General features: G+C 43.8%; 3 long non-coding RNA genes across 3 annotated transcripts; 2 read left to right on the top strand and 1 right to left on the bottom strand.

Moving 5' to 3' along the window:
* Positions 1-6,359: 6,359 nt before the first annotated feature.
* LOC308573604 lies at positions 6,360-14,779 on the bottom strand. Its single transcript, XR_014002132.1, has 2 exons — positions 14,657-14,779; positions 6,360-7,486 (listed from the first exon to the last, which is right to left on the bottom strand). It is a non-coding gene; the product is annotated as an uncharacterized lncRNA (long non-coding RNA).
* Positions 14,780-15,077: 298 nt separating this feature from the next.
* LOC308573595 lies at positions 15,078-15,673 on the top strand. The gene is made up of 2 exons (XR_014002119.1): positions 15,078-15,144; positions 15,476-15,673. It is a non-coding gene; the product is annotated as an uncharacterized lncRNA (long non-coding RNA).
* Positions 15,674-17,825: 2,152 nt separating this feature from the next.
* On the top strand, positions 17,826-20,789 carry LOC308573615. Its single transcript, XR_014002143.1, has 2 exons — positions 17,826-18,717; positions 20,533-20,789. It is a non-coding gene; the product is annotated as an uncharacterized lncRNA (long non-coding RNA).
* The last annotated feature ends 1,682 nt before the right edge of the window (positions 20,790-22,471 follow it).

Here is a 22,471-nt window from a genome sequence, read left to right as displayed (position 1 = left end):
CCGGATAAAAAGTTATACGGTTTGGTATCAAGAGCAACCAAGCATGCTAATGGTGGGACAGGACTGGTGACTGCTTGAAGGACACTGTGTTAGACTGATGGGACCAATACCTTGATATTTCCAGTGAAATTCCTGTCAAGTCTGAAATTCCTTCCCTCTTTCCAATTTATCATGCTATATTTCTTGTAAATATCATCTGCTTCTAGAATGATTTGCCTCCCTGTCCTTTTTAGCATGGGCATGGAAATACAGCTCTTACAAGTATCAGGAGATCTTTCTAGGTTCCAAAAATCATCGGGAAGTTTGAGTAATAGAAACAGCTGGCTGAGCCAGTGGAAAAAGCACCTCCTTCTGAACCCCTGAACCCCTTGCTTTGCTGCACCACCTGGAATTCTTTCAACATCTTTCATTCGTGAAAGAAATCCCTAAGCTAGCACAGTTGGTGAGTCAGACGCAAAGGCATCTGGTGGGCTGACAAAAATCGGCCCAGATGCTTCTGATCGTTGCTCTTCCTTCTGCAACTCTGCCATCGCAGAGACAGGCAAACAAGGTGTCTCTTGTTTTGCCATGTGCTCGGCAGTTTCATAGACACAAAATTCTGCCAGGATTGCCCTGCAGACTGCGAGGTGAGGCTCCTTCCCTGAGGAGATGACAGATGCAGCCGTCTAAAGCGATGTTATACACCACAAGGCTTTGTCGCTGCTGGAAATGTAAGCAGCATGCTTTGGAATGGAACGAAAGAGTGCTTATAAAGGATGCATCTGGATTGGCTACTTGATCCAGAGCTGTTGCTAGAAGTGCAGGCAGCAGCTTCACCTTCCTCTGTCCCTACTCCAGAAAAATATCCTGCAGGTGCCCCTGATACCAGTCCCATTATCTCTGTATTTCTTTGGAGAGAAAAAAGCAGCTGTGGAAGAGGTGGTCTTGACATATGCATGGGGAATAAAGGGTTAAACAGCCCCCCATCCTCCCCTCACTAGTGCTTTGAACAGGAACTGCAGCTGCTTTCCCTGATGAAAGAGACCCCTTAAGGAAAAGAATCATGGGACTTTTCGGGGGGGGGGAGTATATCACATCATATAGTTCCACCTTTGCATGCAACCAGCACTGGTTAGCAGGTCATAAATTTAGCCCTACCCCTAAGGGAGTATGTTCTAAGGGATTATATTCTTGTTCTGTGTTAATGCTTGGAAATGCCTAGGAGTTTCACTAGAGGGCATGTAGGTCATTCAGAACCAATATTGTTGGCCTGCCAAGCAATTATTTTCCCTTCTGGGGTGTGATTTTCCAGTGCAGCAAGGAGAACTTATCATCTGTTGTTTAATTACGCTAATATTTGATTAGTGCTATCATCTGCCTATGACCTATTTAATGCACAAACCAGGCACTTACATCAATATTGTTCTCACCCTTTGCAGATGCTGCATGTGTCGCTGGAAAATTGATATGACTGCAGAACAAATGTGTTTTATCACCTTTTCTATATAGAGCCCCCTGCTCCATTTCTGGGTCTAGGCCTCCTGCTTCCAGACACAGCCAATTTTTGTGGGGGTCAGGCACAGTATGGCCACAGGGACAACTTCACGTGGCAGTGCTTTTTTTCTTAAAAAAATGTTTAGGAGTACTCTCATTTTGACTCAAGAAAATCACTATTTTATAGTTCAAATCAGGGAAAATAAATACAGCAAACTGACAAACGTACAAAGATTCACAAAATGTTGAGGGGTATGCGTCCCCCTGCATCCCCCCAGGAAAAAAGCACTGCACGAGGCTGTCTGTTATATGCTGTTTGTGCCTGGCTCTTCATTTACAAAATGCAGCCATGGAGACTACAATCTAAAGCACAAGATCTGGGTGGAATGAAGTGTTGGTGACTTGTGGAAGCTGGTTGGTAGTTCACCGCACCTAAACCAGAGTGATGTATCGACAGAGTAAGTGGAGCCCCAGCTGAGTCTTCAGAGATTTCCTGCTCCCAGCAAAACAGCTTCTTCCAGAGTTCCCAGTTAAGGGGGGGAATTCCTCTCCCACATAGTTCAAAGTAACAAAGAGCTTATTGTCTCCAGACACAAGACAATGCTAAACACTACTATCTACAACAGTAGTTCCTAATTAGCTAAGTACTGTGGACCACCTGTTTTCCAAAAGCCAAGCCATGGACCCTCTACTTTTGAATATATATATATATATATATGCAGGTTTTGGTGTCTTCGGGTGTCTTCCCGTGTAAGAGTTGGGGTGTCTAGGCGACGTTTCGACGAGGTCTCACTCGTCATCTTCAGGCTGGTGCTTTCGGCTTCTTGTTACTAGAACAGAGCAGGATCTCAGTGTTTGAGTTCCTATAAATACTGTTGAGGGGGTGTGGTGTATAGCCTCCAACGTTCTGGGCAGAGAGGGAGTTCCCAGGTTAGTGTGCCTTTTCTTCTTTTGTTCCTTAATTACTTGAGGGATATTTTGAGTGATTTCTTGAGTGATATTCTGAGTACCACTTAGGAGGGTCATTAGGTGTGGATTAGTTGCTAAAGCTTTCGTGTCTTGACCTCTTGAGCTTGTGAAAAGTTTTTCTGAGAAGATGGCTGTACTGCACTTAGTTGTGCTCTGGCTTGGCTTCGTGTATAGGGGCGAGCTGTGGTTTTGTGCCCTGTGCCAGCCAGATCTGTGTAGGGATTGCAGGGGGGTGCAGCATCCGGAGGTGCCACTATGGTTTGGCTACTGGATGGTGTCTGTACTTTATCTGTGGAGAGGGTCTGGGTTTGGGTCTGGTGTGGTTGATTGGAGATGGCGTTCTGTGTGTCTCTGGTTCTGGTGTCGGTTTTTGTGGGGAGGGCTAATTTCCAGATGTCTGGCAGGCGGGACGTGTCGTCACGCTTGTTCATGTTGTGAGGGTGTTTCTCTATCTCGATGGCTTCCATGATTATTCTCTTGTGGTGATGTTCCATGTTAAAGAGCAATTTGGAATCTGCAAAATTAATTTCGTGTCCTGTTTCTTTCATGTGTTGGTAAAGAGAGGAAGTTTTTTCTTCTTTTTTGACGGCATTCTTGTGTTCTGCGATACGTGCATTTATTCGTCTGTTTGTTTGTCCAATGTACGTGGCTGGGCAGACTTTGCAGGGTATTTCATAGACCCCTTGGTTTTCTAACTGGATTTTATCTTTTGGGTTTCTGAGGATATTGGCTATTTTTTGGTTGGTGCAAAAGGCTGTTTTGATATTGTGTTTATGGAGGATTTTGCTAATTTTATCTGTAGTGCCCTTGATATAAGGAAGGAGGGCCATGCCATTGTTTTCTTCTGTGTCTTGGTTTTTGGGGGGTGTTTCTTTTTGGATTAGCTTCGTAACCCTGTTTTGTTGGTATCCAACGGACAACTGAGTTACAGAATCTCTCAAATGTGTTAATCGCCAACGGATACCAACAAAACAGGGTTACGAAGCTAATCCAAAAAGAAACACCCCCCAAAAACCAAGACACAGAAGAAAACAATGGCATGGCCCTCCTTCCTTATATCAAGGGCACTACAGATAAAATTAGCAAAATCCTCCATAAACACAATATCAAAACAGCCTTTTGCACCAACCAAAAAATAGCCAATATCCTCAGAAACCCAAAAGATAAAATCCAGTTAGAAAACCAAGGGGTCTATGAAATACCCTGCAAAGTCTGCCCAGCCACGTACATTGGACAAACAAACAGACGAATAAATGCACGTATCGCAGAACACAAGAATGCCGTCAAAAAAGAAGAAAAAACTTCCTCTCTTTACCAACACATGAAAGAAACAGGACACGAAATTAATTTTGCAGATTCCAAATTGCTCTTTAACATGGAACATCACCACAAGAGAATAATCATGGAAGCCATCGAGATAGAGAAACACCCTCACAACATGAACAAGCGTGACGACACGTCCCGCCTGCCAGACATCTGGAAATTAGCCCTCCCCACAAAAACCGACACCAGAACCAGAGACACACAGAACGCCATCTCCAATCAACCACACCAGACCCAAACCCAGACCCTCTCCACAGATAAAGTACAGACACCATCCAGTAGCCAAACCATAGTGGCACCTCCGGATGCTGCACCCCCCTGCAATCCCTACACAGATCTGGCTGGCACAGGGCACAAAACCACAGCTCGCCCCTATACACGAAGCCAAGCCAGAGCACAACTAAGTGCAGTACAGCCATCTTCTCAGAAAAACTTTTCACAAGCTCAAGAGGTCAAGACACGAAAGCTTTAGCAACTAATCCACACCTAATGACCCTCCTAAGTGGTACTCAGAATATCACTCAAGAAATCACTCAAAATATCCCTCAAGTAATTAAGGAACAAAAGAAGAAAAGGCACACTAACCTGGGAACTCCCTCTCTGCCCAGAACGTTGGAGGCTATACACCACACCCCCTCAACAGTATTTATAGGAACTCAAACACTGAGATCCTGCTCTGTTCTAGTAACAAGAAGCCGAAAGCACCAGCCTGAAGATGACGAGTGAGACCTCGTCGAAACGTCGCCTAGACACCCCAACTCTTACACGGGAAGACACCCGAAGACACCAAAACCTGCATTCCTGTACCCGTGAAAATCTACGAAAGCATATATATATATATATATATATACACACACACACATACACACACACACACACATATAGTAGTTTTTGTTATGCAAATTGTACCATTTGCAGACCCCACCGGAGCACCAGTTGGGAACCACTGATTTACTATATACAGTTCTTCTGGTCTTTGAAGTAAAGATACATATGTACAGAAAGACCGACTATCACAATGCTAGCTAATGTTGATGTTTAAAACCCGCAGCCTCTTCCCCTAACTTACACAGATTCAAAGTCAGAGCCTGACAGCAAACAGTACATGCAACAGGAGAGGACCTAATGAAAGGAAATGCCCCAGAGAATTGTCAGGGACTGGCTGAATGAAGAGGAATGGTGGGAGGCACCAGCTGAGGAACCCCCCAAAGGAAACCCCAGAGGAGGGAGGCTCAGGGCCAGGGTTTTGGTGGTGGGAGAAGACTGCAAGGAGGGGCTGGCTGCTGAAGGAGGACACCAGGACTGACAAGACTATTATACCCATCTCCACATGTAGGCCTATTTCCTAAACCAATGAGAGGGTGAATGACTCAGCAAGTCATACACTCAACCTCGCTGGTGTTGCTATGGTAACCCAAGCACCTGGCACCCTTATCTCAGAACATCCAGATGTGAGGGATGTGCTCCTCAAGACATGAGACCAAGCACCGTGCAATTTAACTCATTGTTCACATTACGCTAACATGGAGGAGGAACATCTTAACCCTTTCCTCTTTCAGTGGGGCACAGTTTCCACTAAAAACTTCTCACACCCCCATGCTGTCTCTTCCCACTTTTGTCTTTCTCCACCTTCATATGTGAGAAATGATACCAGGCCTTATGTGGGGAAAGGGCATCTTAGTGAGAAAACATCTGGAGAAGATATTGTTAAGAAGCCACTCTACCGTCTTGGATCTTCTCATTTAGACTGTGACCTCTTTACAAGGCAAGGGCAGACTTGTGGGATCTACTTTGTTTCTTAGTAGAAGTCAGAGAGCCAGGAACCACAGTTAGGTGCAGGAGACAGAAACTTAAAATTACCGGTAAACAATTCTGAAAGTGCCCAAACTGAATGGAGCTCACAGAAACCCATTCCTTGTGACACCGCTTGAAAAGACACAAACAACACTTTCTTAATGCAAGAAGTGTAATGGGAGGGGGGGCATTTAATTGTTGTCATCATTCAATATTTAGGACTCTGAAATTTTTGCTGCTCTACTTCAAATCACCCAGAGATCTATGGTAAATCCCAATCTACCTTTTGGTCACCTCAAAGTCTACAGCAGTATTTTTTTTAAGAACAGAGCACATTCTGCATTCAACTAAGTGCCATTTATAGTATGCCCCTTTTACTCAGTCCGGATCATACAGCCCCAGTTTTGACATGCTAAATGGAAACTTGTTTAAATCCAAAGCAGCCTCAGGCAGTCTTGTCTGAACAGAAAAACGCATGAGGGAATGCTACATGACTTTTTTTTTTTGCCCCCTCTTGTCATTTCCCTGCTCAAAATCACCCTCCTAAACTTATTTTTCACTTCCAGAGACAAAGAAATGGGGATCCCATATCCTTTTCCCTTGCATGTGAAAAAGCAGCTTGGGGAGGGTGATTTTTGACCTGGAAAAGGACTGAAGGGGAATGGGTTAAGCAATCTCTGTGCTAACAAATCAGAATGAACATGTCCTATATTTGCTTCTTCTGGTCAGAGGCAGCCTGTTTCAGCCTATTTGTGATTATTTTTTATTTTTTAAAAAAAAAAAAACCATACAGAAAAGAATTGGAGTACTTTAGTTTATGTGTCATTTGAGCCTCTGCAGAAATCCTTGGCCATATCAAAGCAGCTTTCAGTATATGCAGGAGAATATCTGCTTCTCTAAAAGGCAAAAACGTGGAGCATGTTGCCATAATTTTGAGGGGCTGTATGTACTGTGTGGCTACCTCAGGCATGTGCAGTCTGGAAAAGAGCTTTCTCCAGATCAACACTGTGCCACAGACAGTTGCCTCAGAGGATTGGTTGTTAGTCAAACTCCTCAGCCTGCCTGTTTAAAACTCTGCCAGCTGATCTCCATCTGGATGCGGGCTGTGAGCCATCGGCAGGTAATTGCTAAAGCAAGCAGGGCTGTGTTAATTGGAACTGCTGCAGCCAAGGATGCGATCTCAGTTAGTCTTGGCTCCATGGCAGCTAGTATGGGAGAAACGAATCCATAGGGATTCAGATTCAATTTTCCACTGTCTTGCTGCTCCAGAAATAAAGCCAAGCAGGACCAGCAGGATTCTAGGAAGAGACAAAGCTCTACAGAGATATTGCAGCTGGGGGGATGCTGGGGTTTTCTGTGTGCTGCTATCGCCTGCAGATGACAGTGGTGGTAAGGAACAAACTAACACACCAGCCACCCTTCAATTTTCTCTTTCCAACCATTCAGCAGCAGTCATGCTGTAAACGGATCGACTTAATGTGGTTATTTTGCATTTTGCGAGTAAGCAGCACTGGACAGGGGTCGAGACATTCAATGCTCTGGCTAAGGAGATCTCAAAGGGCATCTCAAGTTTCTCTCTTATCACTGTGCATTTTGGCAACCATCTATTCTGAAGCAAAGCCAAAAGTGGCTGGAGGAGTGATTTGGCCAGATTTCCAAATTTCTCCCTGGAGAAGAACAATCTGATAACCTTCAAAGATTACTCTACTTGTCTCATCCTGAAATTGTAGCTGAGATCATAATCACCACCATGATCCCTGTACTGCACACACACAAAGTACGGGAGCCCCAGCTGCAGATCATAGTAGTGGCTGAGCAGACCATGGCAGCATTGCAGTGGGATGGAGAAGAGGCACTTGCAGAAGCGGACAGAACAGAAATATAATCTTTCTTCTCACTGATGCTCTTAAAGGTGCAAGAGCTCCACCTGGTGAAGAAAAGAAATCTGTAAACCTTTGGTTTGGTTTTTTTCCTCCGCTTCCTCCTCCTCCTCTTCTTCCTCCTCCTCCTGCTGTTCCCAGGTTTACTTTTTATATATATATAAATATTTATTAAAGTTTTCACAGTATTACATAATGAAAAAGAAAAAAAGAAAAAATACAAAATAAAAAACAGTTAAAAATAATTCCATCTTTTCGTCACTTATCTTTCATTTACTTGTTTCTCGGACCTCCTCATACCTCCCTTTTTTGTATTCCAGTTCAATTTATTAGTTCAGCAATTCCTTTCCCTCCTTATTATCCTGATCTTTAATCTTAATATATTGTAGCATTAAATTTTTACCTATTAAAAATCCAATTTTTCCATATTCTTTTATACCATTACAGCTAGAAACCACTTAACTTCAATCAAACATCATTCTAACATTCATTAATTTTGCAATATTTCTGTAAATAGTCTTTGAATTTCTTCCAATCTTCTTCCACCGCCTCTTCTCCCTAGTCTCGGATTCTGCCAGTCATTTCCGCCAATTCCATGTAGTCCATCATTTTCATCTGCCATTCTTCCAGAGTGGGTAAGTCTTGTGTCTTCCAATACTTTGCAATAAGTATTATTGCTGCTGTTGTAGCATACATAAAGAAAGTTCTGTCCCTCTTTAACACCGATTGGCCGACTATGCCCAGGAGAAAGGCCTCTGGTTTCTTCAAGAAGATATATTTAAATACCTTTTTCAATTCATTATACAGTGGTGCCTCGCAAGACGAAAATAATTCGTTCCGCGAGTCTTTTCGTCTTGCGATTTTTTTCGTCTTGCGAAGCACGGTCCGTCACAACTGCGCCTCTTCAAGCAGCTTTAAAAAAAAAGCGCAAGACGTTTTCGTCTTGCGAAGCAACACAAAACCGAAAAACCCTTTCGTCTAGCGAGTTTTTCGTCTTGCGAGGCATTCGTCTTGCGGGGCACCACTGTATATCATCTCCCAGAAAGCCTTAATCCTTGGGCACGTCCACCAAAGGTGAAAGAATGTACCTTCAGTTTCTTTACATTTCCAACATTTGTTATCGGGCAAATGGTAGATTTTTGCAAGCTTGACTGGGGTTATGTACCACCTGTATATCATTTTCATAACATTCTCTCTTAAGGCATTACATGCCGCAAACTTCATACCTGTGGTCCATAACTGTTCCCAGTCAGCCATCATTATGTTATGTCCAACGTCTTGTGCCCATTTAATCATCGCAGATTTCACCGTTTCATCCTGAGTATTCCATTTCAACAGCAAGTTATACATCTTTGACAAAGTCTTAGTTTTGGGTTCTAACAATTCTGTTTCTAATTTTGATTTTTCCACCTGGAAGCTGATTTTCTTGTCCAAATTGTATGCCTCCACTATCTGACAATAATGAAGCCAATCACGCACTTTGTTTTTTAGTTTTTCAAAATTCTGCAATTTCAATCTATCTCCATCTTGTTCAAAAAATTCCCAATATTTCGGCCATTTGACCTCCATATTGAGCTTTTTCAGAGCTTTCGCTTCGATTGGTGACAGCCACCTTGGGGTTTTATTTTCCAATAAGTCCTTCTATCTTATCTAAACATTAAACAATGCTTTCCTGACAATATGGTTTTTAAATGCTTTATGCGCTTTGACCTTATCATACCACAAATATGCATGCCATCCAAATACGTTGTTAAAACCTTCTAAAACCAAAATGTCTGCGTTTTCAAGAAGCAGCCATTCTTTCAACCAGCAAAAAGCTGCTGATTCATAGTAAAGTTTCAAGTCTGGCAGGGCAAATCCACCTAGAATCATAGAATAGAATCATAGAGTGGGAAGAGACCACAAGGGCCATCGAGTCCAACCCCCTGCCAAGCAGGAAACACCATCAGAGCACTCCTGACATATGGTTGTCAAGCCTCTGCTTAAAGACCTCCAAAGTAGGAGACTCCACCACACTCCTTGGCAGCAAATTCCACTGTCGAACAGCTCTTACTGTCAGGAAGTTCTTCCTAATGTTTAGGTGGAATCTTCTTTCTTGTAGTTTGGATCCATTGCTCCGTGTCCGCTTCTCTGGAGCAGCAGAAAACAACCTTTCTCCCTCCTCTATGTGACATCCTTTTATATATTTGAACATGGCTATCATATCACCCCTTAACCTCCTCTTCTCCAGGCTAAACATGCCCAGCTCCCTTAGCCGTTCCTCATAAGGCATCGTTTCCAGGCCTTTGACCATTTTGGTTGCCCTCCTCTGGACACGTTCCAGTTTGTCAGTGTCCTTCTTGAACTGTGGTGCCCAGAACTGGACACAGTACTCCAGGTGAGGTCTGACCAGAGCAGAATACAGTGGCACTATTACTTCCCTTGATCTAGATGCTATACTCCTATTGATGAGGCCCAGAATTGCATTGGCTTTTTTAGCTGCCGCGTCACACTGTTGGCTCATGTCAAGCTTATGGTCAACCAAGACACCTCTTTCCTTTGCATCTGTTAGTATTTTAAATTTTATTCTAGGCTTCTTGCCCTGCCAGACAAATCTAGAAATATCTCTCTGCCACTTCTTGAAACAGTCCATTTTGTCCACAATTTGCAATGTTTGAAACAAAAACAACATTCTAGGCAATACATTCATTTTTATCGCAGCAATACAGCCTAGCAGTGAAAGCTTCAAATTTGACCAAATTTCTAAATCTTTTTTCACTTCAACCCAGCATTTTTCATAGTTGTCTTTAAATAAATTCCCATTTTTTGCTGTCATGTTAATCCCCAAGTATTTGACTTTCTTAACCACTGTTAAACCTCTCTCATTCTGAAACCTCTCTCTCTCAATTGGTGTTAAATTTTTCTCTAAAACCTTGGTTTTTGACTTATTCAGTTTAAACCCTGCAACCTGACCAAATTCTTGAATCAGTTCTAAAACTCTTTTAGTACTAGATTCTGGCTCCTGTAACGTCAATACTAAGTCATCTGCAAATGCTCTCAATTTGTACTGTTTGGCTCCGACTTGTGTACCTTTAACCAACTGGTCCCTTCTTATCATATTCAGCAAAACCTCCAGGACCGATATAAAAAGCAATGGGGAGATTGGGCAACCTTGTCGTGTCCCTTGCTGTTCCCAGGTTTACTGCCCCAGTCGGTAAACCCCATGCTGGAGAATTCAAAGCACAAGCAGAGCTGCTCCAGCTGCTGGGGAGGAACTGTAGCATGCAGCTATGACTGCAGCAGCATGTTGGCTGAAAACCAAATCGGTAGAAATGAACTGGGTTTGCTGCTCCATTTCTAAATGCATGCAAATACTCACACATGTACAAAAATCAAACGCCTCCATGCAAAGTACAAAACTTTTTAGACCAGAGATGGTGAACTTGTGGCTCTCTAGGCATCTTAGTCCCTATTTCTGTTTTACAAGGGACGTGTGGGGTGCTGTGGTCTAAACCATAGAGCCTAGGGCTTGCCGATCAGAAAGCTGACAGTTCGAATCGACAGGGTGAGCTCCCGTTGCTCGGTCCCTGCTCCTGCCAACCTAGCAGTTCAAAAGCACATCAAAGTGCAAGTAGATAAATAGGTACTGCTCCGGTGGAAAGGTAAACGGCGTTTCTGTGCGCTGCTCTGGTTCGCCAGAAGTGGCTTAGTCATGCTGGCCACATGACTTGGAAGCTGTCTGCGGACAAACGCCAGCTCCTTCGGCCAATAAAGTGAGATGAGTGCCGCAACCCCAGAGTCGTCCGTGACTGGACTTAACAGTCAGGGGTCCCTTTACCATTTATGCAAATACACAAGAATTCTGGGTTGTTCAGTGCAGCACTAACTTGGGTAGCACAGGAGTAAGTACCAGAATTGCCATCAGCGGGAGAAGATGCGGAAAGGCTGGAGAGATTACATGCCCCTTTCACTTTCCTGCTATTTTTACATCAGTCCGGACAGCAGGGGTTTGCTGAGCAAAGAAGAGTTCAAGTACCCCATCACCACCCACCACAACTGCTGGCTATGTGTCCTATTTTACAGGGAGCAGTCCTCTATTTGAAGGGTTGTCTGTTCCAGGTTTGGTTTACATAAAAAGAGCCAGAGGAAGGGAAGGTGAAACTGCTTATCAGCCAATAGCCCCTGGACCACAAACTGAGCAGGCATCCAGGTCAACTGGTCACAGGTCTTCCACACTATGGCCAAGAGTTCCATTTAAATTAAATGTTTATTTGTTTGAAAGCATTTCTAAACTGCTTGATATTTGAAAAAAATCTCTGAAGGGTTGTTAAAAAAAACAACCAGCAATAAAACAGTATCGTTAAAATACAACATAAAAACCAGCAAAGCGCTATTCGATTAAAAACAGGAATACAGTCATAATAGGGTCCAGTCTTCTGGGTCAGGGAAAGCCTGGGCAAAAAAGAAACTTCCTTTACCAGACATCTGAATCAATTGATGGATGATGCTTCGTGTATGGCAAAAGGAAGGGCATTCCATGATGCAGGGGCAATGGCAGAATATGCCCATTCTTGGGTCATTGTCGTAATATGAGAGATATATAAATGTTACATCACAGGGCAGTGGAATCTCAAATTTTCACCTCTACATATAACTTAGCACATCCAAATGCTATGCAGATCTGTGACCCACATTTTCCAAAACAAAGAAATGCAGGAGGTCAGTCTATAAGTGCCCCAACCTTTACCACAGCAGCAGCAGCAGCTCCTCATTCTGGGGGCAAGGGGCTTCCTTCCCATTTTCCTCCTCAGTTTCTCCAATGGGATTATGGGCTTCTTCCATCCACTGGCAACTGCTGGTGGTGGAAGCAACGAGGGCAGATAACCATAAAGTTTACTGTGGGGAGTGGTGGGGAAGTAAAGAGCAGAAAAAGCAGGAATCCTTCATCCCTTAAAATAGATTAAGGGGTTAAACCAGGTTGCAGTAGTTATACAGCTGGCACCGACCCATATGTGTTTTAGGCATCAGCTGAAGAGGCACCATTCCCTTCCTGAATTTGCTGGATATTAATGCCCGACTGTGGTTGTTGCTTTCATTTTTATGGAGAATGATGTGATATATAATAAAACAGAAGGGAGAAATATATGCTGCATTTTAACTTTTGATATAACCCTCTCTGGGTCTGTTCTTGGGGAAAAAGAGCGGGCAATAAATATTTTAAATAAATGAAGTGCTGCTCCCAGGCACTTTCCTGAGGTGAAGTGTATTGTGGGGCTTCTCTCAAAGAAAAACGGCAGCTCTGTATCAGGTAGTTTTTAATGTCTAATATGTTAGTATGTTTTTATATAATATATATATATATATATATTATATAATAATAAATATTATTATTATTATTATTATTATTATTATTATTATTATTATTATTGGGTGGGAGGGAGGTTTTTGCAGTTGAAACCTAAGGATTCACATACAAGTTAACCACAAGCTGTATTAAAGGTAAAGGGACCCCTGGCAGTTAAGTCCAGTCGTGAACGACTCTGGGGTTGTGGCGCTCATCTCGCTTTACAGGCCGAGGGAGCCGGCGTTTGTCCGCTTCCGCAGATGATCAAATAAAACCATTAAAAGTAGTTTTTAAAACATACAATTACCCCCAAAAATGTAACCACAAAATACAGATTAGGTTCGGACATAACACTAAGCCATGGTTTCATAAAGCATGGTTTAGAATTATTTATCAACCAGGCCAAAGACTGCAAAGTGACAATCTGGCAATGCTGACAATATTAGTGGGGCTTTTATGAGACCAGAAGGCACATGTCCCCAGCTTGCAGTCAACCAGAAAGCATCAAACAGCTTTCTGTCCTGAGGAGATAGTATTTGTGCTCTGCTATGGCCTGTTTTCCCTGCCTGAGACACTCCAAGCTCAGGACTTCTTTTGAAAGGACACAAGGCTTTGGCCATCTGTGGCGCCTTGTGGAAGGCTGAACACAGCTGGCTGGAGGAGACCAAAGAGATGAAGGAGACGTTGCATACAGAGACTCCTTTGAGCTCTTCCCAGAAGCTGTTCAATGAACTGTAGAGAAATTGCTTAATTGAGGCATTTACAATAAGTGTTGCAGAAAAATGCCTACTGTTACTATTATGGGGCATGGGGACAAAGAGGTGAGCTTGGGCATAAGCTGCAAGGGGGCATGAAATCTCTGGGCTCTCAGTGAAAGTACACAGTTTCATATATAATACTTATCACCAGCTCTTACATGGATTTCTCAGTGATGGGTAAACTCCCCTCAGCTTGCCTCCAATAATCCCTTCTTTTCTCTCTTCGCTTTCCTGGAAAAGGCTTTAAAACTTCATTTTTTTCATGGCAGGTTTTTTTTTTAAAGAAAGCTTTTAGAAGGGAGGAAATTGGTAAAACCAAAATGGGGAAAGCAGGTGCCCATCCTCTGCCACTGTACCTGAGGACTTTCTAACCATGCTTTGAGCATGTTTTAATGGAGAAGTATGGTAAATATAAACAAACCTTTTTTAATGTAATAAGGCCCAATTTAGAGAGCACAAGAAGGTTCTGTCTTTGCTACCACCTTTAGTTTTAGGTGCCATCCAATTATAGGCGCACTAAAATCCTAGATTTATCCATTGATTTCTATGAACACCTCTCACCCGCCAATGGAGGATGGGGAGGGGGGAATACTGACACCAGAAATAATCGTACATCATGCGTAAAGGGGAATAGTAGTTAATTTACTGATATTGATCATACTTATATACACCTGAATAGGAAATGCTCTCAGACTTTTCAGGGGGTTTTAAATGTGAAACTGGTATTTTCATCATCTTTCCTTTTAACATCTTTGTCCGCTGGTGCTTTTAATAATTGGAGTGATATCCAAATATTTCACACTCTGAGTAAACCTATCAAAATAAATTTAAGTTACTAAGACTATTGACGCAATAGGTCTACTCTGAATTCAACTAATGTTGGATATAGCACTTGGGTTTTTATGACAGGGGTGGGAAACCCACAGCCCACAAGTCAAGTGGGACCCACCAGACTCACCAGCTGTACTCCAAAAATGGGTAATTATAGCTTTTATACATTTGTATTACACACATGTTCTAATTATGAAATCCATATTTCTTATTTAGGTGGTCTATAAATATTTCTAATAATAAACAAGGACCCAAAGGTATATGGTGGTATATAAATTCAATAAATAAATAAATAACTCACTCACTTACTCACTGCTGAGGGGCAACCACAACTGTGAGGTCTGACAAGATTGTGATGCTTCTTCAGCTATTGCCATTGCCTACAGTCTACCTGTGCCATCACAAAAGTACATGGCATCTGGGTGGATATAAAGGGATGCCTTTTCATCTTCCCCAACAAAACACAGTGGGCAACACCTGTGACATTCTGCATTGCCCTGTCTACTTCTACTTGGAGGCGGTGAATTGGCAGACAGACAGAGCCGATCATCTGGCTGTGGGGTGCTTTGGAGCAATAATAAGGCAACTTTACTTGCTGACAGGGATCACAGCTTGGTTGGAAATTGGCTAATGTCTAGTCATGGACCTGGCAAAAGGTGGCAGATGTTGGTAGGTGGAAACCGGTGGAATTCGCTTCCAGAAGCCAGTGGATACCAGAAGGCTAAAAGCAGGCTGATATTTGTGGATGTAAGCTGATTGGGATTCACCTTCAGAAGCTGCTCAACAGAAACCGGTGGATATTTGTGCGTTGGAGCCAGGGTATGAATGCAAACGGATGGCAAGTGAAAGATAAGTCCATTGGCATCCTTCACAGAGGTCAGCTGGAATATGCTTTTGCGTGTGAATGAGAGGTTGAGATGTGCTCACGCTGAATGATGTGTGCATGTGCATGAATGTGAGGTGTGAAAGACAATTAGTGGATACTCATGAACAGATGAAGCCCGTGGAAGCTGGCAAGCTGAAGTTAGTGAGTGAAGTTGCCAGGCAGAAGACAGTGAAGCTGCCTAGATGATGCTATTGGATGGTAGCCATCTCCTTCATCGTCTCTGTTTTTTTCCGTCCAGGGATGTCTGAAGTCAGTGGAGTTTTTGAAAGATCACACATTCAAGCAGTGAAGAGGACTGTAAGGCTGTCTGAAGTGGGTGAGGCTTTTTCAAGACCCTTCACCCCCTGTGAAAGCAATGAAGAAAACTGTAGAATTTAAGTACAAGTCAGCTTGTATTTCTAAATGTATGTTTTTCTGAATACACCTGTCTTTAGTATCCGGTCTATCTTCTTCTTCAATGGCAGGTAAAATACCTGAGTTTATGGTGTGACCCTCATATCAATACACATGAAAACATTTTTAATAACAAAAAAAATGTTGCTGATGTGCCCCATAATTGTCAGAACAAGGTTGTGCTGATGCCTCCTCAGCTGTTGCCATTAGCTACAGACTGTTATAGTGGTTTAATTTCCTGAAATGGGAACGTTTGCTTATGTTGAATTGCTGTGTATTTTTAACAAGGGGCCTTTCCTTTGGCAGTGGCCAATCTCATGTGATTGGCTGACTGTGAGTTACATGAGACAGGCATTCCATTCTGTTGTGACTGTTATACAAGTAACTGTTGTTTTTAACTGTTTTCTGTTCGTGTGTGTGTGTGTGTGTGTGTGTGTGTGAGAGAGAGAGAGAGAGAGAGAGAGAGAGAGAGAGAGAGAGAGAGAATGAATGGCTGCTGAGAGAGGTTTCTCTGAATGCTGCTGAGGACGGTGCGTGCTGATGTGGCCTGTCTGGGGTGAAGCAGACAGCAGAAGATCCCTAAATGTTAACGGGGAGGAAACAGGTGCTCTCTATAACGAACAAAGTGAATAAGCATGAGACTGCAGATATGGTCTTCTCAGTTATATGCTTATGAAAGCTGCCAATGCTATGCTCAGAAAAAAAAACTAGCTCAGTATTGCCACAGTGGCAGAGCAAGCCGATCAGGTGCCTGGGCCGGCATGCATGCCCTGCGCACAAGGGGAGGGCCAGCCATCTGAGGAGCGAGGCCAGCCATCCCAGGATGCTCCACAGGGCCTCCGAGGCGTCTGCCTACCTCCTCCCACTCAGGTGAGGGGGAGGTGGACCATTTGGGGCAGCACGGAGCCTGCAGGCACCCAAGCCACTGCGTCACTCCCAGGAGACATACATGGCTCAGGTATGCCACAGGCCCCGTGGTGAGTGCTGCCCGGCATTTTGTCACACACACACCAGTGGTGACACCCGGGGCGACGCGTCCCCACCGCACCCCCTTCCTCTGCCCCTGTATTGCCAACACGTGGTTTTGCCAACATGGCACCTGCAGGTGCCATAGTGTCCACAGTTTCCTGCCACGTTGCCCCCCCCCCAGCTCTGTCGACATGCAGAGGGCCATGAGGCCAGCTGGCTAGCTCCAGCTGAGCCATCTCCTTCCAGCCGTCCCACTTCATAGACCCATCGGCCTCTGCTCCGACGAAAATCAGTGACCTGGGCTTCAAAGCCAGGGCACGCTATCAGCAGAGAGAACTGCACACACAGAATAGGCGTGAGGCTTATGGAAGCATACTACAACTACAGATTTATTAATCATAAATCAGGACAACGAAACATGTCTCTCTTTCTCTTCGTCTTCTCAGAGACAACAGAAAAGAAAAAGCTATACACACAATGGAAGTTCCCAGCAAACTGTGCTAGAATGTAAACAGACATGTGACATGCAATAGTTCCACACGTCTGCTCCTTAAGGTGGAATGGAAATCTCAGCAAGGCCCCTCTCCCCCCAGCTGAACTCTAAGCTTGAAGAAACTGGCTCAGTTATTAGGCTGTATGTGTACAGTACTGAAAAATACTTAGTTTGTTGAAGTGTAATATTATATAGAATGAGAGGTGGGGAGAGATAGGAATGGAGGGGGTAGTTTGCTTTTGGTTAAAAATGTTTACATAGATGACCCTCAGGGTCCCTTCCAACTCTACAGTTCTATGAATCTAACATTAAAATCTTTTATCAACCATAATGGCCTTTGAAGAACACCCTAGAGAATAGCCTGTGGGTTGTTCCCATTAGCATAGGTGCTCTACCTACATCTCAGCACCACTTTACTCCTGCTGGAACCAAGCTGTGTATAAAAACTTGTGTATAAATATTCTTTGACATTTGCTAAATTACAGTGACTGAGAACTGACGTAGTTTCATACAGTGCTCAGGATAATAGCATGCTAACCCCATGAGGAAATCTGAATATACAGGAATAGGTATCTATGGGTGCCTCCAGACTGCTACAGGACAGCTTCAAGTGCGTACCAGAAATTTAGGTATGCACAATTAAAGTGGGTTAAATTACTCTGTCATCCCAGGACAACAAATCCACTTTAAAGAAAAGAAACAGGCTTTTTGCAGTTAGGAAAGTGACGGGAGATGCACTGAAAAGTGTGGAATGAACAAATGATTAATGGGCACATGCGTTGACACCGTACAAGCAAATCAGGATGAATGTTCATTGTCACACAGCCTCTCCACAAACAAATCAGATCGAATGTTCAATAAAGAGCAGATATAAACTAATCTCCACATAAGCTTTGTGCAAGCAGATCGGGATGAATGCTCAATAAACAGGTCACCTAGAGGAGCCCTGAACTAGATGATAGTCCTGTCAGATTAAATCCTAATGTTATTAGAGCAAGAAATGTTCTTTTCAGGAGACAGCGGCCTTAAGGTTCATGGGGGAAGAACCTGTGGAGCTATCTGTTTTTTGAGATGCCACCACCACGACTCAGATCTCTGATGCTCTTCTCAGAAAGTCACAGGGCCCTTGACTTGGGGGCTGCAACCCAACACAGAACCCAAGCCAAGGTTTGAGAAGGGCCTGGTTGTTATGGTAACAAGAACTCTCAACATCAAGCAAGGAAAGAAGTGCCTCTTTAAAGAAGCAGGTTGCCATGGCAACTAGCATCTTCAAAGACCAGTTTATTTTTTGGAGAAAAAATATTCCCAAAGGTTTCTCTGATAAAGGAAAACCCAATACATGAAAGAGTGCTGAGCCACTATGAGATTTGAGAAAACCACTGTCCAGGCCAGCAGGTTAGATCTGGAAGCTGAAAGTGACATACCAAAGGAAGGAAGGAAGACCAAAGGTTCGTTAAGAATAAAACAGGAAGGCTGTTGCACAATATGCTATTAAATAAATGATGAAGAGGCAGTGCAGTCGGCATTGCTTTCCATGAACTTTTGATCACAAGGGGGGCTGTCACCACCACCACATGACAGCTCTTTAGCGCTGCTACAGCTTGGCTACTTGTACCTGAAATATGGTAAGAAGATGTAATGTAGCTGTGCAATTTTGGGTTGATGGCCTGATTCCCCCTTATACCCAAAGTGCTTGGCTGCCAAACACACCATCTGTCTCTGCTACATTCTGCTGCAAGTGAATTCAGAGGCAGGACACAGAGAAGTTAATTCTGGCATAACAGAATTAACACCTTAACATTTAGAAAAGAGAGCTGCGCCAATTTATTTTGTGATCCAGAAGAAAGAGGAGAAAGAAGGAAGGAACTACATAAATTGCTGCCACTGTGACGGGCCTGTCAAGAGCTTGTCTGAGGCCCAGGGTGGGAGTCTGGTTAGAATAAAGTTACAAACTTAAACAAAAAAGCAGACGGTCCCTGGCAGGGAACCCCAGCCAGCTTAGCTCTCTCTCCCAGGCCCAGGACAAGTGTACCCGGTTCATCCCTCTCTGCACAGGCCTGCACTGTGGCATTGCTAAGTGGCTTGAAACCGAATTATGTGGCATTCTCTGTGTGTTGTGAGAGTGCGTACAGTCCCAAGGGCAATGCTAAAGAGTAGTCAGTCCAAGTGATCAAATAGTGGTCCAGGTCCAACAAAATGAGCAAGGTCCAAGGTCAGTCCATAAGGTCGGGTTCCCACCTCTGCAGAAGATCCAGGACTGGATACCTGGAGCCAATCCTAAAGTCACCACCCAGTAGACTTCCCAAAGCAGTCAAGCCGTGGTCCATCAACGGAGAAAGCTGAGCAGACTTGCTTCCCTTTTATCCTTCCCAATCCTGATTGATGCACCCGAGTTTGCTCCAGCTGAGCAGCTGTGCCTCTCCACTTGACGAAACATGTGATCCTCAGCTGGCCTGAGCCTAATCCAACTGAGTAACCACATCCTCCTTGCCAGTGTTATTTTTCTAGAAAAGAAGGTGCCAGAACTCACCATGAACGACTCCCTTGTTCTCTTATAATGGCAATTGCGCCCACCTGAGACGAGCCAGAACTGAGTTTGGCTGGAAAAAAGGCCTGCTTGTCCTGGTATATACCAATTGCAGCTGCACCCCTCGCTGGGATCTTCCTCCCCTTCCTCTGTGTCATGCCAGTTCATGACATTGCAGGAAGCAGTTTCTCATTGGTTTGACCACCATCTTGCTGTTGGTATCCATGTATCTTGGGAGACAATGGAGGGGTGTGCCTCTGGGGGTGAAGTCAAACTGTTGGAAGGTTACAGCGCCTGCTGCGGCTGTAGGGACTGATATGGGAGAGACATGTTTTGTTGCAGCTGGGGCAGATGAAAGCTGTCCTGAAATTTTCTGTTTGTGGGAAGCAGCTTCTCATTGGTTTGGATACCATCTACACACAAAAACCCCCAACTTTGCAAGGATATACAGGCGGCTCTCAACTTATGCAGGAATTACGTTCCAAGGATAACGCATAGAGCCAAAACCACATACTGTATAGTTAAAACACATTGGATTCATTGGTGGGTGGGATTGCTAGAATATTTTTTCCCAGATGCCTGCCCACTTTCTGCCTATATATATATATATATGCCAAGTGTGTAAAGCTGAGTGTGCACAAGTTAAATGTGTGTAAGTTGCGAGTTAACTGTAATTAAAACTGTCCAAACTGTGTGGGGAGCTACTTTGCGCTAGCAGCTTTTCTCTATGTATTTGTTTCAAGTGGCTTCATCCACTGCAGAAATCATGTGAATCTGCTTTAGAATGGAGATGCTCCCCACCCACTGCCTCACCTGTTACTTTGTTCCAGAAATAAAACAAGATGAGTTGTTCTGGTGATTGATATCAGATGTGTATATAACACATTCATCTTCCCCCTCTTCATTTATTTAGTCATTGCAAAGGAGGTGTTTTGAGTATTTGTGGAGTAATTCAGCATTGACATTGGGATGTACTTTGACAAGAAATTCAGTCCGTTCCTGGAACTGACAGAGGCCAAAACAAGGATGGCGTCCAAGTAGCAAATGGAACATCTGTGCCCACATCTGGGGTATAGTGGCATCTCCTCTTCTCCTTCAGAGAGATCAGCCTGATGCATTCTGGGCCAAGAAGATTTGGCCTAAGCTAATAAATCTCCAGCTGTCAGGAAATTCCAATCAAGTTCCCAGTGGCTTATTCCAGTTGGTAGGTATTACATTTATTCTAGGCATGGCACAAGCCAGATTGGTGGGAATGGAACAAAGGAGGACTTGGCTGCATGCTTTCACGGGCCTCAACGGGGAAAACTCTGGTATAATATTTACTACTGCAGCCTTGATGCCAGACTGAAGTGGGAAACAAGCAAATGTTAATGTCATGCAACTCTTATTACAATAGCACTCATAATGGCTGCTGTCCTATGTGTTAATTTTCTGCTGGTGTTTCTCTGTCCATTAACTCACTCACAGAGCATTTTAGTTTCTACTATCATTATATAACCCCTTTATAGAAAACATTAGTTTCTATAACTAATAGGTTTTCATCACTTCGCCTCTTGATGTAATCACAGATATCTGTGCCCAACTTCAAAACACCCTCTGAAGTTTCATTGACATTTTCCACTGCAACAGTTTCATTTGTTCGGTTTTGACACCCCAGGCTGTTGTAAATACATCTGCATTCTCTGTTGTTTCATCCACTATTGGCTCACAACTCGGTTCTCTTTTGTTCTTCCCAGCTGCATCATCTGACTAAAGCATATCGGAATTTGCAGTCTCATATGTGCCTCAGTCATTTTTGCACTTTTACAGACTCGGGTTTTATGCAAATCATAGAATTGGAGGGTTGTGGGGGACCCCAAGGGTCATCTAATCCAAAGTCCTGCAATGTGGGAATCACAGCTAAAAATCTTTGAGCCTTTGTCAGAATTATCCTTCTGTGCCTGTATGTCTTCTTTTATAAACTGAGGCTGTAGTAATAGTGCTGGGACAGAGAGTACAGTTCTCAAACATCTATCCTTTGAGTGCTGTGCAAGTTAATCCTGAATCTCCTATACGTGCAGTTTGCAATCTATTAACTTGTGGATCAAGTAGTTGTGGATCCTTTAAGTTGCGGGTCCTATTCTTCTATACCCCAGGGAGCAGTGGGGAGGTACACCATCACTTCAGGTGTGGACGTTGATACTATGGTACCCTGAGCCAGGCCAAAATTTGATGCCCTCTCGCCCAGCCCTCCCGCTGTGCCAGGCTTTAGGAATGAGGTGTTGGGCTCTGGCAGGGTCCTAGAGCCCTCTCACCTCCTTCCCAAAGCTGGGCAAGTGCTAACTAGGCTTTAGGAAGGAGGAAGGACTCTAGGACCCTGTCAGAGCCCTCACACCCCGTTCCTGTAGCTGGGCAAGTGCTTATCTGGCACCTTCTCCACTCAGCATCCAGTTTGGGGGTAACAGTCACTCTGCCCTAAAACCACCTCTGATCACTTCCATGCTCAGCCTGAAAGGAGAGGGAGAAACATATCACTCAGAAAATCCCTGAATGACTCCCCGTATCCCTGCAACGACTCCTGGGATGTGCTGCCAAAGATGCTCACATATGGTGGGAGCTGATGAATTCAGGTTATTGGGATACCTAGGGTAGTTGTGTGCCATGGTTTACAAAGGACAGTCCTCTATTTTGAATGTGTCCTCTGTTTGAAGGGCTATCTGGCCCAAGTCTAGTTTAAGAATAAAGAAATAGAAGAGGCCTTGGAACTGTCCAACAATCAGCACCTGGACAGCACACTGAGCAGGAACATCAGTCACCTGATCATAGACTTGCTCACTACAGTGAGATGCATTGTACTTCTTTTTAAATTATAG

The sequence above is a fragment of the Podarcis bocagei genome (genome assembly GCF_964188305.1).
Source record: "Podarcis bocagei genome assembly, chromosome: 1".
Lineage (NCBI taxonomy): Eukaryota > Metazoa > Chordata > Lepidosauria > Squamata > Lacertidae > Podarcis > Podarcis bocagei.
Note: the sequence above shows the minus strand (reverse complement) of the source record. Positions and strands in the feature narration are given on the sequence as shown.